This window comes from Salmo trutta, chromosome 17 (genome assembly GCF_901001165.1).
Source record: "Salmo trutta chromosome 17, fSalTru1.1, whole genome shotgun sequence".
NCBI classification, from domain to species: domain Eukaryota; kingdom Metazoa; phylum Chordata; class Actinopteri; order Salmoniformes; family Salmonidae; genus Salmo; species Salmo trutta.
In genome coordinates this window covers 31,474,991-31,488,438 of record NC_042973.1, presented here as the reverse complement: position 1 = coordinate 31,488,438, position 13,448 = coordinate 31,474,991, and the positions used below count along the sequence as shown (strand labels likewise).

Genomic DNA, 13,448 nt, shown 5'->3' with positions numbered 1-13,448 from the left:
AATCTGATTTTATTAATGATACATTCCAAATATGTGTCAGTATGTGCTTACATTTTGTTTTCACTAGGTTGGTGATCCCCCCCCTCTCTCTCTCTCTCTCTCTCTCTCTCTCTGTTATTCTGGTAAAAGGGGTGAATGGCCAAGTTTTCTTTTTATGCAATAAAAATATGTCCTTGCCAGATCGATTGTTGTTGCTAGGAGACTGAAGCATCCTCTGGCAAGGGCTGCCCGCGCTCTGGTACTAGATGTCTTTTTTTCCTCCCTCTCTCTCGCGCTCTCTCTCGCTCTTTCTCTCTCTCAGTATGACTCTGAGGGATCAGGAGTAAGACAAACTCGTCTCAAGTGCTCAAATAACTGCAAGATTTGCGCGCCTCACATTCTAAATAAAGTAAGTAATTTGTATTTTTAATCTCTGGACATTGGATTTAAAATGTGTCCATTTGCAAGAACGCATAGGCCTACGTAGGATAATGTTTGACAGGTAGTCCACATGCGCGCGCTACGGCAAGTTCAATGAAATGTTGACGGAATGACGTGAGTAAAATAAAAATGTATGTTGTGGTGTGCATTGTATTTACAGACACTCAATCATATCTGCATCCTTCATCATCATCAGATATGATGTGTGAGTGATAGCCTAATATTTGATTCATGACAATTCTCTTTCTTGACTCGAGCAAAACAACTTGGCAGAGGAACTAAGGTTAAGTCAGACTGCCATATCGGAGAAAATGAAAGAAAATGTATATTTCCTTGCGTAGCTGTAGCAGTGTTTTCCGCAGCGTGGAGAAGTTATTTTGGCTGTTATATAATTCGTTAGGCTACAGACACCAAATGGACAGAGGATCCCACGAAACCAAACTAAGAAACGATGTGTGAAGGGGTAATAACTGCTTTCTAACCTCGGTGACACATTTGATGGATACAGTTACTGGTGAGGTCATACGAGTATTTTGTTTCGGAGTATGTTCCACCAACAAACTGGACCAGAACGCATCGATTTACGCACCCGTCAATCTGCGGTGTGCTCCGCTACTGTGCCCTCCTCGTCAGCAGGTGAGCGCGCGCACGCGTTTGCGTTCCTACCTGTCTCCTCCCAGGCAGCTTTGGGATTTGGTAGGAGGTTGAATTTAGTCAGTGGTGTCGATTACCACAAACTCATTTATGTGTTGTTATAGTTAGTTTGAGGTAGGCTAGATGGATCTTGTTTTAGTGAAGTGAACTGGACAGTGTCCTGGTATTAGGGTACTGTTGCCACTGCGTTTCTCTGCTGCCTCTCAGGACTCTCTGACTGACAGACTATGGGCTCTAGTTTTATTAAAAACCTAATGCAATGGTAAATCTGAGCATAGGCGGTAGGGCTATAGGTTCAGGGGTGTGTCAGAAATGCACTACATGACCAAAAGAATGTGAACACCTGCTCATGGGAAAGCTTTCCACTAGATGTTGGAACGTTGCTGCGGGGACTTGCTTCCATTCAGTCACAAGAGCATTAGTGAGGTTGGCACTGATGTTGGGTGATTAGGCCTGGTTCACAGTCGGCGTTCTAATTCATCCCAAAGGTGTACGATGGGGTTGAGGTCAGGGCTCTGTGCAGGCCAGTCAAATTCTTCCACAAACCATTTATGTATGGACCTCGCTTTGTGCATGGGGCACTGTCTTGCTGAAACAGGAAAGGGCCCAAACTGTTGCCACAAAGTTGGAAGAACAGAAGCGTCTACAATGTATGTTATAGCATTAAGATTTCCCTTCACTAGAACTAATGGGCCTTGCCCAAACCAGGAAAAACAGCCCCAGACCATTATTCCTCCTCCACCAAACTTTACAGTTGACACTGCGCATTCGGCAGGTAATGTTCTCCTGACAGCCGACAAACCCAGATTGGTCCATCGGACTTCCAGACGATGAAGCGTGATTCATCACTCCAGAAAACACGTTTCAACTGCTCCAGAGTCCAATGGTGGAGAGCTTTACGCTACCCCAGCCAACGCTTAGCATTGCACATGGTGATTTTAGGCTTTTGTGCAGCTGCTAGGCCATGGAAACCCATTTCATGAAGCTCCTGATGAACAGTTCTTGTGCTGACGTTCTTCCACAGACAGTTTGGAACTCGGTAGTGAGTGTTGAAACCAAGGACAGATGATTTTTACACTCTCCTGTTCTGTGAGCTTGTGTAACCTACTACTTCGCGGCTGAGCCGTTGTTGCTCCTAGGTATTTCAATTTCACAATAACAGCATTGGGGCAGCTTGACAGAGGCAGCTCTAGCAGGGCAGAAATATGACAAACTGACTTGTTGGAAAGGTGGCATCCTATGACGGTACCACATTGAAAGTCACTGAGCTCTTCAGTAAGCCCATTCTACTGCCAATATTTGTCTATGGAGATTGTATGGCTGTGTGCTTGATTTTATACACCTGTCAGCAACGAGTGTGGCTGAAATAGCCTAATCCACTAATTTGAAGGGGTGTCCACATACCTTTGAATACATAGTGTATGTTTTCTATTTTCACTATCACAATTCGCACTTGCTGGCATTGGTGCAAAAGGGCTGGTTTTTGATGAATAAACAAGTTGTGGGTGTGTCAAAGCTTGGCCCCTCACTGGCCAATCAGAACGCACTCCATGGCTAAATATGTGGTTGCTTCAAGTTGTGTAATTTTGGTATTTTAATTATTGCCTTGGATTCAACTCCAATTCCAATGTTAGTCAGTTATAGTTTGTTAAATGGATTACAGAAACGAAATAATAAAATGTAGACCTATCTTTGCTAAATACCTTAACTTTAACCCATTTTCAGTACACATTGTTCTAAGTAATTGCATGGCTCCAATAGCATGCACACTCCTATAGGGGCTAGGCATTATGGCTGAGCATGGACATGCCAAACATTGTCAATATCAAGACTACATTCAATATTGATAAGGCCTAAAAAGAGAACAAATAATTATAATCAAATTCTAAACAAAACAAAAGCTTGTTTTAAATAGGCTATGTCACACTTACAAGCACCATCATTTCTCCCCGTGGGCATTTAATATGAAAACAACGCAGACTATGGAGGGTTTTATGCACATCCAAACTTTTCACAGTAGCTGGACAAAGATCAATACGAGAAAGGGAGAATGTCCACTCACCGTTAAACTGCTCCCAAATAGGCATATGTTTTATAAACATAATCGGAACCATATTACAGATCTTCGGAAGTTGCTTTGCAATCGCGTCACGGACGTTGTCACCATAATACCAGGAAGGTGAATCATTCAAACAAGCAATCAGTAATTATTTTAAAACAACAACAACAAAACATAAATGTTAAATGTAATGATATCATAAAAGCTCAAGGATAAAAAAGACACGCATTGCTCTTGTACCAGCCTTTGTTCCAGTAGAAAATATGAACATATGAAACAGAAAACAAGCAATTGTTACAGTTTACATGTAACTTCTAAGTACGAGTTTCACTGGTGTTCACCGAGGTTCTCGTCTCTCGTTTCATGATGTGCATGGACACGTAGCCTACATCATGGAGGGGGGTTTACGCAGTAAATAAACGGGACCTGCATGGCTAAAATAACGTTGGCCTGCCTACAATGCATAAATAAAAAGGGAACGTCAGCTCACTGTTTTACTCTCAAACGTTATATTTTAATGAAGCTTTGGGGATTAAGATTTAATTCCAACCGGTCTCAGGAGCCAAAGCCTGTATCGACAGTCTTGACAACTTCGTGATTGCATTGGGCAGGACAAAAAAATGCCTTAATTGAGTGGAGGGGTGGCTATGCTTGGTTATTAACCAAATAAAGCAAAATGGGAAAAACATCTATATTTTTTCAAAGTATAAAGGCACCAAAAGCACATTAGGCTAGAGCAGGTAGCGAAGGGGTTTGCGCATTGGGCCACTAACCGAAAGATTGCTGGATCGAATCCCTGAGCTGACAAGATAAAAATCGTACTGCTCCTAAGCAAAGCAGTTAACCCACTGTTTCCCTGGCGCTGTGGATGACGATTTAAGGCAGCCCCCGCACCTCTCTGATTCAGCGGGGTTGGGTTAAATGCGGAAGACACATTTCAGTTGAAGGCATTCAGTTGTACACCTACTAGGTATCTAAAACCATAAAAAAAATATATATATCCCTATCTGCACTGCCTCAAATTAGCACTTTAGATTATGTTTTGGAAATGCCAGTGCACCAGTTTTTACATGACGAAATTGCAAACTAACGTGCGTTGACTCTAGCGCCGTCTTTACGCCAGCCGAAAATAGAGCCCTAGGTGTGTCAGTGTGTGTGTGTGTGTGTGTGTGTTTCTCACTCCTGACTTGTCTATGTGTGTAGGTGAGTCTGTTCCGTACAGTATGTGTGTGTATGTGATGATACATAATTGATTCCCCCACTGTCTGTAGAAAATGTGTATCTGTATGTTTGGTGTTGTTGGTTGGTTATACATCTCTGCCTCCATAAACCAGTTACTATTATTTATATTTATATATATATATATATATATATATATATATATATATATATATATATATATATATTATTATTATTTTTTTTTATATATATATATTTATATATTTATATTTATATATATTTATTTTATTTCACCTTTATTTAACCAGGTAGGCTAGTTGAGAACAAGTTCTCATTTGCAACTGCGACCTGGCCAAGATAAAGCAAAGCAGTTCGACACATACAAAAACACAGAGTTACACATTGAATAAAAAAAACATACAGTCAATAATACAATAGAACAAAAGAAAACAAGAAGTCTGTATACAATGAGTGCAAATGAGGTAAGTTAAGGCAATAAATAGGCCATGGTGGCAAAGTAATTACAATATAGCAATTAAACACTGGAATGGTAGATGTGCAGAAGATGAATGTGCAAGTAGAGATACTGGGGTACAAAGGAGCTAGATAAATAAATAAATACAGTATGGGGATGAGGTAGTTGGATGGGCTATTTACAGATGGGCTATCTACAGGTGCAGTGATCTGTGAGCTGCTCTGACAGCTGGTGCTTAAAGTTAGTGAGGGAGACATGAGTCTCCAGCTTCAGAGATTTTTGCAGTTCGTTCCAGTCATTGGCAGCAGAGAACTGGAAGGAAAGGCGGCCAAAGGAGGAATTGGCTTTGGGGGTGACCAGTGAGATATACCTGCTGGAGCGCGTGCTACGAGTGGGTGCTGCTATGGTGACCAGTGAGCTGAGATAAGGCGGGGCTTTACCTAGCATCTATCACAACTAGTAGGCTAGTTGAAATCTAGCACTATTCTGAATCAAGTAGCTCAAATAGCTCTCATTATTATTGTCAATAGTCAAGTTTAGGGATGATCAGTAATTCAATCTGGAAACTTCACAATACATTTTGTAGAGAAAGAGAGGGAGCGTGAATGAGTGTGTGTGTTCATGTAATGACACAATATTGCGGTGCATGTGTGTGTGAATGGATATGGCCTTGTATAGGCCAGGCGTTTGTATAGATGTGTATAGATGATGCATGCGTGTGCGTGTGTGCATGTATGGCCTTCCAGATGATATTTTCCATTCAGAGCTGTACTCTGTGGGCTGAATGCAGTACAGAGCCTCCATCACATCATTAGCAGTTCAACAGCATTCTCTCTAATCAGCACAGGGAAATAAGCCCCTCTCAACTGAATGTTTCTGTGTCAAATCAAAAAACAATTCAAGTTTATTGGTCGCATACACAGTTAAGCACACTTTATAGCAGGTGCAGCGAAATGCTTGTGTCACTAGCTCCTAACAGTGCAGTAAAACATGTAAAACTAAATAATAATCAAAAAATAGTACACAAATAATAATCAAAACTAGAAGTGTCAGGACGAATCCAGTTAACAACCCGAATAACAATGTACCAGTTATCCAAACACAATCAATGCCTATATACACCAAAAGATATACTAAGAATGATATGTATTGGGGCGGCAGGTAGCCTAGTGGTTAGAGCGTTGGACAAATAACGGAAAGGTTACAAGATCAAATCCCTGAGCCGACAATGTAAAAAAATATCTGTTATTCTGCCTCTGAACAAAGCAGTTAACCCACTGTTCCTAGGACATCATTGAAAACAAGAATTTATTCTTAACTGACTTGCCTAGTTAAATAAAGGAAAAAAATTAATATGTACAGCAGTATATACACTGACTTTACAAAACATTAGGAACACCTGCTCTTTCCATGACAGACTGACCAGGTGAAAGGTAATGATACATTAATGTCACTTGTTAAATCCACTTTAATTAATGTAGATGAAGGGGAGGTGACAGGCTAAAGATGGATTTTTAAGCTTTGAGACAATTGAGACATGGATTGTGTATGTGTGCCATTCAGAGGGTGAAAGACAAAATATTTAAGTGCCTTTGAATGGGGTATGGTAGGCGCACTGGTTTGAATGTGTCAAGAACTGCAACGCTGCTGGGTTTTTCACACTCAACAGTTTCTCTTGTGTATCAAGAATGGTCCACCACCAAAAGTACATCTACCCACCTTGACACAACTGTGGGAAGCATTGGAGTCCCCATGGGCCAGCATCACTGTGGAACGCTTTCGACACCTTGTAGAGTCCATTCCCTGACTAATTGAAGCTATTCTGAGGGCAAAAGGGGGTGCAACTCAATGTTAGGAAGGTGTTCCTAATGTTTTGTACACTCAGTGTATAATACAATGAGCTATGTCAAGAATCCAGTATAAAAACCTAGTATATGTGTATAACAAAACGAAATGCATTGAACAGTTCTAGATATATTAGAGTGAGCTATGTGAAGAATACACGATATGGATGAGAATCCGGCACATTACCAGTATATAAATAAGAATCCAGTATATAAAGATGCGTAGTGTATGAACAGTGGAACCAAAACGCAATGTACAGTAGTAACCTAGGAACCTAGGAAGAAACCTAGGAAGAAACCTAGAGAGGAACCAGGCTCTGAGGGGTGGCCTGTCCCCTTCTGGCTGTGCCAGATGGAGATTATAACAGAACATGGCCAAGATGTTCAAACATTCATAGATGACCAGCAGGGTCAAATAATAGTAATCACAGTGGTTGTAGAGGGTGCAACTGGTCAACACCTCAGGAGTAAATGTCAGTTGGCTTTTCATAGCCGATCATTCAGAGTTAGAGACAGCAGGTGCGGTAGAGAGAGAGTGAGAGAGAGAGTCGAATACAGCACGTCTGGTGAACAGGTCAGGGTTCCATAGCCGCAGGCAGAACAGTTGAAACTGGAGCAGCAGCACGACCAAAGAGCTCTATTTTCATGTCATCCGAGAAATGTAAATGCTTGGAGTTTTCTAAATGCCATTGACACTTGGATTGGAGCTGGTGCTTTAGTCAGATGACATGAAAATAGATTTATTTGGCCACGCACACCAGTGGCGGGTTTGGTGTCGAAATGAGAATGCATAAGCAGAAAAGAACCGCATAGGCCAACCTACTGTAAAATATGGTGGTGGATCTTTGATGTTATGGGGCTATTGTGTTTCCACTGGTCCTGGGGCCCTTATTAACCTGTTAAACTCTGGCCCCCTCTGGTGGCATTTTCTAAACAACGCATAATATTGTATACTACCCTCGTAAAGTACATTTTGGTACATTTCCAACCTGTCACGCGGAGTGGAACAGGGGAACCCAAGAGCAGACTCAGACGAGGAGACTGGGATGAAGTAACCAAGGTATTGATTGAAACACAGGGGGAAGATCAAGTGCCGTCCGGTGGAAGCTTGGGTGGCTTGCAGGAAACCAGGTGGGAAGGCTGAGGCTGGAGCGGGAGGGGTTGGGACAGGGTAAGCAGGTCCAGAGGGGAATACAAGGGAGTAGGAGAGTGGGGAATCCAGGACAGAGTAGCAGGATGACGAGCCGTGGAACTGGAGACAGGGACCAGAGTCAGAGCGGGCAGAATGAGCAGAGATTACGATCTGGCAGTGTAGAAATGGCAGAGCTGAGTATTTGTAGAGGTCTTGATGGGGATCAGCTGGTGGGGATTTTCTCTGATTCCAGAACACCTGTCTCCACCCACACAATCACACACACAGAGAAAGAGGGGGAGAGGGATTGAGTACTGGGGAGTGGCGGCAGGTCAAGGAGACAGGATGAGCAGTAGAGGGCATTGCAGGAGCAGATGTGACACCCCCAATTGTCCCAATGTTGGGGAATAAGGGATTAAAACGTCTAGTTTTGAGATAAAATATGTCACCAATTATTGTTCCAAAATTATTCAAAAAAAAAATTACCTAATGGTGGCGCTCCAAACATGATCAAAATCCAATTGGAACACAGCCATTTTAGATTCTTATGACATTGCCAGTAGTAATATTTGAGTTTGATTTACAAAAAGACAAGGCCTGTAGCTTTCAAATTATATTTGTACCTCCTAACTCAACGGGCCCTGTACAGGGCCCAAAACAACCACTCAGAGTTAAGGTCAACGGCATCATGAACTTTACCAAAAACCTGGTTGCCTCTGCCAGGAGGCTGAAACTTGTCTGTAGGTGGATCTTACAGCAAGACAATAATGCCAAGCACAGATCAAAATCCACAAAGAAATGGTTAGTTGGTCACAAAATCAACATTTGGCAATGGCCATTTCAGTGTCCAGACTTGAAACCCATTGAAAACATGTGGTTTGAATTGAAGAGGGCAGTCCATAAGCTCAGACGAAGGACATAACGGATCCGGACGGATTCTGTATGGGGGAATGGTTTAAGATCCCAATGTGTTCTCCAATTCATAAAACATTTTTTTAAAGTCTGCTGTTAAGAGTGCTGTTATCCTCGCAAGATGAGGTGTTGAAAACGTATCATTATGAACTACTGTTCCCTGAAGAAGGGAAATGAGGTAGAACATACTATGGGGAGTTACACTCTCACAACAATGGTTGACAGTATGCTTAGGGTCATTGTCCTGCTGGAAGGTGAACCTCCGTCCCAGTCTCAAATCTCTGGAAGACTGAAATAGGTTTCCCTTAAGAATGTCCCTGTATTTAGCGCCATCCATCATTCCCTCAATTCTGACCAGTTTCCCAGTCCCTGCCAATGAAAAACATCCCCACAGTGAAGCATGGTAGTGGCAGCATCATGCTGTGGGGATGTTTTCATTTTATGCAAATAATTTTATAACATTTTTGACATGCGTTTTTCTGGATTTTTTTGTTGTTATTCTGTCTGTCACTGTTCAAATAAACCTACTATTAAAATTATAGACTGATCATTTCTTTGTAAGTGGGCAAACGTACAAAATCAGCAGGGGATCAAATACTTTTTCCCCCCACTGTATAGTGAGATCATGTGACAGATCATGTGACACTTAGATTGCACACAGGTGGACTTTATTTAATGAATTATGTGACTTCTGAAGGTAGTTGGTTGCACCAGATCTTATTTAGGGGCTTCATAACAAAGGTGAATACATATGCACGCACCACTTTTCCGTTAAAAAATATATATATATATTATTTGAAACAAGTTCTTTTTTTCATTTCACTTCACCAATTTGGACTATTTTGTGTATGTCCATTACATGATTCCAAATAAAAATCAATTTAAATTACAGGTTGTAATACAACAAAATAGGAAAAAGCCAAGGGAGTGAATACTTTTGCAAGGCACTGTACAACTTGACAGTAGTGCAACATTAAGCACAGTAATGACTGTAGATTCCAATACATACTGTAAGGGGAAACAAAGTAAATGTTTAATGTATTACTGTATGTATGAAATTGGGAGCTATACTACTTTGTAACATGCCTATCCTGTATACTGTATTACTGTAGTGTTTTCTGTACCGCATGCTATTTGGTTTTGTAGAACTGAAAGACTACCAACGCGTCTATCTACAGACCAACAGGAGGCTGCCATTGTGCAAATGGTATTTGAAAATAATGCCATAGAACTGCGGGAAATCCAAAAACCGATTATTGAAAACCCTGCTATCTTCCATAATATCAGATTGAGTTTATCAACCATAGCCCGCATCCTTAAGAAACACCATTTCCGGATGAAGCAAATCTACAGAATCCCATTTGAAATGAATTCCCAAAGAGTGAAAAACAAACGGTATGAATACGTGCAAGCAAGTAATGTACTAGTATTACACTCTTAAAACATTAGAGACTCATGTATGTTGCAGGTGAACTTTACTACACAGCAATTACAGTACTCATGAAGTTGGATGCAAGTCCCTTCCCTCAGGAACTCATATTCATAGATGAGGCTGATTTCAATTTAGCAAAGAAGAGGAAGAGAGAAAGGAAAATCATTGGTCAACACGCCATCATTGAGGTACCTGGCCACGTGTGAAATGTCAACATATGGGCAGCTATAAGCCACAATGGGGTCCAACACCGCCATTCCACCCTTGGATCATACAACACTGCCCATCTCCTTAATTTCCTCAACACCTTACATGACGTTTTCAGCCAGAGCAGAGAGTGCCAGGTGATCCTGAGCAGCAAATGTATGTTCTCATTTGGGACAACGTGAGTTTCCATCAGCTGCTCAGGTCCGCAACTGTTTCCATGACCATCCCAGTTTACAATTCTCTATCTCCCACCATATTCCTCATTCCTTAACCCCATTGAGGAGTTGTTTTCAGCATGGCGGTGGAAGGTGTATGATTGCAAACCCCATGAACGTATGGCCCATCACCAGGCAATGGAGGAGGCCTGTGGTGACATTCCAGCAGAGTCCTGTCAAGGGTGGATGCGTCATGCCAGAAGATATTCCCCCCTCTGTCTGACCAAGGAGAATACTGCCTGTGATATTGATGTGAGGGGCCAAATAGGTGTTGTACCTAGTTTCCCTCCATCAGGGAACGTGTCACTAATCCTTATGAAGGACTTCTTGGCAGAAGTCAGCAGCTGATTTGCCAGTTAAATAATTGGTGAAATTTTGTTTGATTATACATTGTTTATGGTTAATATCAGTAGTGGGTATGTGATCTATATGTGTATATATATATATATATATATATATATATATATATATATATAATGATATATATATATATATATGTTTGGCGCGTTGGTAACACATGATTGGACGACCGGAGTTTGAATCGCGGACAGCATCATGATTCATGAAATCTTATTCTAACCAATAATGGGGCGTGCTCAGTATAAATACATTGTGATTTAGTTTCAGTATCAGACTAACTTTTCTTATGTTTTTGTCTGCAGAGCATACAGGCTGGCAGTTTATCGCCAGTTCACCCTATGGGCTCAAGGGAGAATTGGACGATATGTACGGCGTTTCCTCCCTGCGTGTCGTCTCTTCCATAAGGTAGCATAGCCAGAAGCAAAGACATTTACATAGGGTTTGAGTTTGAATAAAACCAGTTAATTTGGTAAATCTAGCCTGCTGTAATTTTTTTACATAAGACATGAGTCTTATGTAAAAATAGTATTAGTTTAGATATAACATTTATTTAACTAGGCAAGTCAGTTAAGAACAAATTCTTATTTACAATGACAGCCTACCTTGGCCAAACCCAGATTACACTGGGCCAACTGTGCGGCACCCTAAGGGACTCCCAATCACGGCCGGATATGATTCAGCCTGGATTTGAACCAGGGACTGTAGTAATGCCTCTTGCACTGAGATGCAGTGTATTAGACCGCTGCGCCACTCGGTAGCCCAATAGTCTTAGTTAGCTTGTCCAATAATGTTATAACAACAGGTTCAAGTGTAACCAGATAAACTTGCTTTGAAGATAAAACTACTTTCAACGCACACTAATCCCATGTCCCTGTCGCTAGAGTAGTGACTTCAACTAGCTTTGGCTGCCGTCTATTGGAAAGGAATGGTAACTACATTGGGCAGCTAGTTGGCAGAATCAAAGTAGACTTTAGTATGCCATTTAGCAGACACCTTTATCCAAAGCGAACTGGGTACATGGTAGTGGTAGATCATAGAAACGGGATTACAAGTTTGATTTCATGGATGGTCAGTCGTTGCATCTATAGCTCTGTCTATGAATTTGAGAGTGGTTGCATTTCTCCAGCCCCATCCCTCAGCTTTTTACCAAAAGAGGAGCAGGGAGTCACTTTGTTATTGTTTCTACTGCTAATTGCCACTTTAAGAAGTGAAGATGCAGATTAAATACACACCAAAATATGTTACAGATACTATAAAAATATCCTATCACTCAAATAGTTAGTGAATACACAGCATCCAGCACAGCAAACAATCAATCAAAGAAATGTATTTTACAAAAGCCCTTTTTACACCAAAATAATAACCACAGTGGTTATAGAGGGTGCAACAGTTCAACACTTCAGGGGCAAATGCCAGTTGGCTTTTTATAGCTGAGCATTCATAGGTTGAGAGAGAGTCAAAACAGCAGGACCGGGACAAGGTAGCACATCTTTTGAAACTGAAAAAAAATCAGTGGATAAACAATTCCACTCCGATTCCCTTTATGGATGGGTGTATCTTTGAATTTGCAGTTGAATGACCTGCACCTTCTCCATTTTAGGAACACCAGCCGCTCCCCCAAAGTGAACAATACATGTAGGATATCTTGGCTCGCACTGTGATGATAGCGATTCTGAGCTCTCAGGCTCATACAGCAAGTTATGGTCTTTACTGATCGCACTCTCCATCAGCTCCATCTGTGGGGTATATGGGCAGGACTTGGTTGTATACTGATGGTACAGAGCGCAATCTAGCTGGGCCCAAGTTCTTTAGTGATGGTCCCGGTGGACCTCTTCTCCACCGCAGCACAGGAACACTCTTGCACCAAAGGGTCAGTTTCATATCAAATCAATTTTAGTCACTTGCGCCGAATACAACAGTTTAGATATAACATTACAGTGAAATGCTTACTTACAAGCCCCTAACCAACAGTGCAGTTTAAAAACAATATGGATAAGAATAAGAGATAAAAGTAACAAGTAATTAAAGAGCAGCAGTAAAAAATAACAATATATACAGGGGGGTGCCGGTACAGAGTCAATGTGCGGGGGGGCACCGGTTAGTTGAGGTAGTATGCACATGTAGATAGAGCACATGTAAGTAGAGTTTGGCATGCTGTACTAACTGTTCTTTCCTGTTGGTAGAAAACAATGAGGGTATCTATTTGGCTATAGTTATATTCAAGAATCACTGCATATACTTGAAATTAACAATAGCCTTAGAAACAATATGGATTTGCATGTACTTCCTCTGCCTCCTGCACAGTCTTCTCCACTATGACATTTTTTCAGGGATGAAGATGTCATCCTGAAACCAAACAAACGTTTTGTTAAGACAATTGAACCCAAATATATCAATTGCCATTAACAAGTTACCTGACTTGTATGCTTTGTCAATACACACACACACACACACACACACACACACACACACACACACACACACACACACACACACACACACACACACACACACACACACACAGCAAATTACAGGGACATTTATTTTTCAGAAAACATT

At 41.3% G+C, this 13,448-nt stretch overlaps 1 long non-coding RNA gene across 1 annotated transcript in view; it reads left to right on the top strand.

The window, feature by feature from the left end:
* Positions 1 to 282: 282 nt before the first annotated feature.
* The window catches only part of LOC115152038 (uncharacterized), a 35,451-nt gene continuing 22,285 nt past the window's right edge, over positions 283 to 13,448 (top strand). The window contains exon 1 of the long non-coding RNA XR_003867406.1: positions 283 to 388. This is a non-coding gene — a long non-coding RNA (uncharacterized LOC115152038). The remainder of the gene's footprint in view (positions 389 to 13,448) is intronic.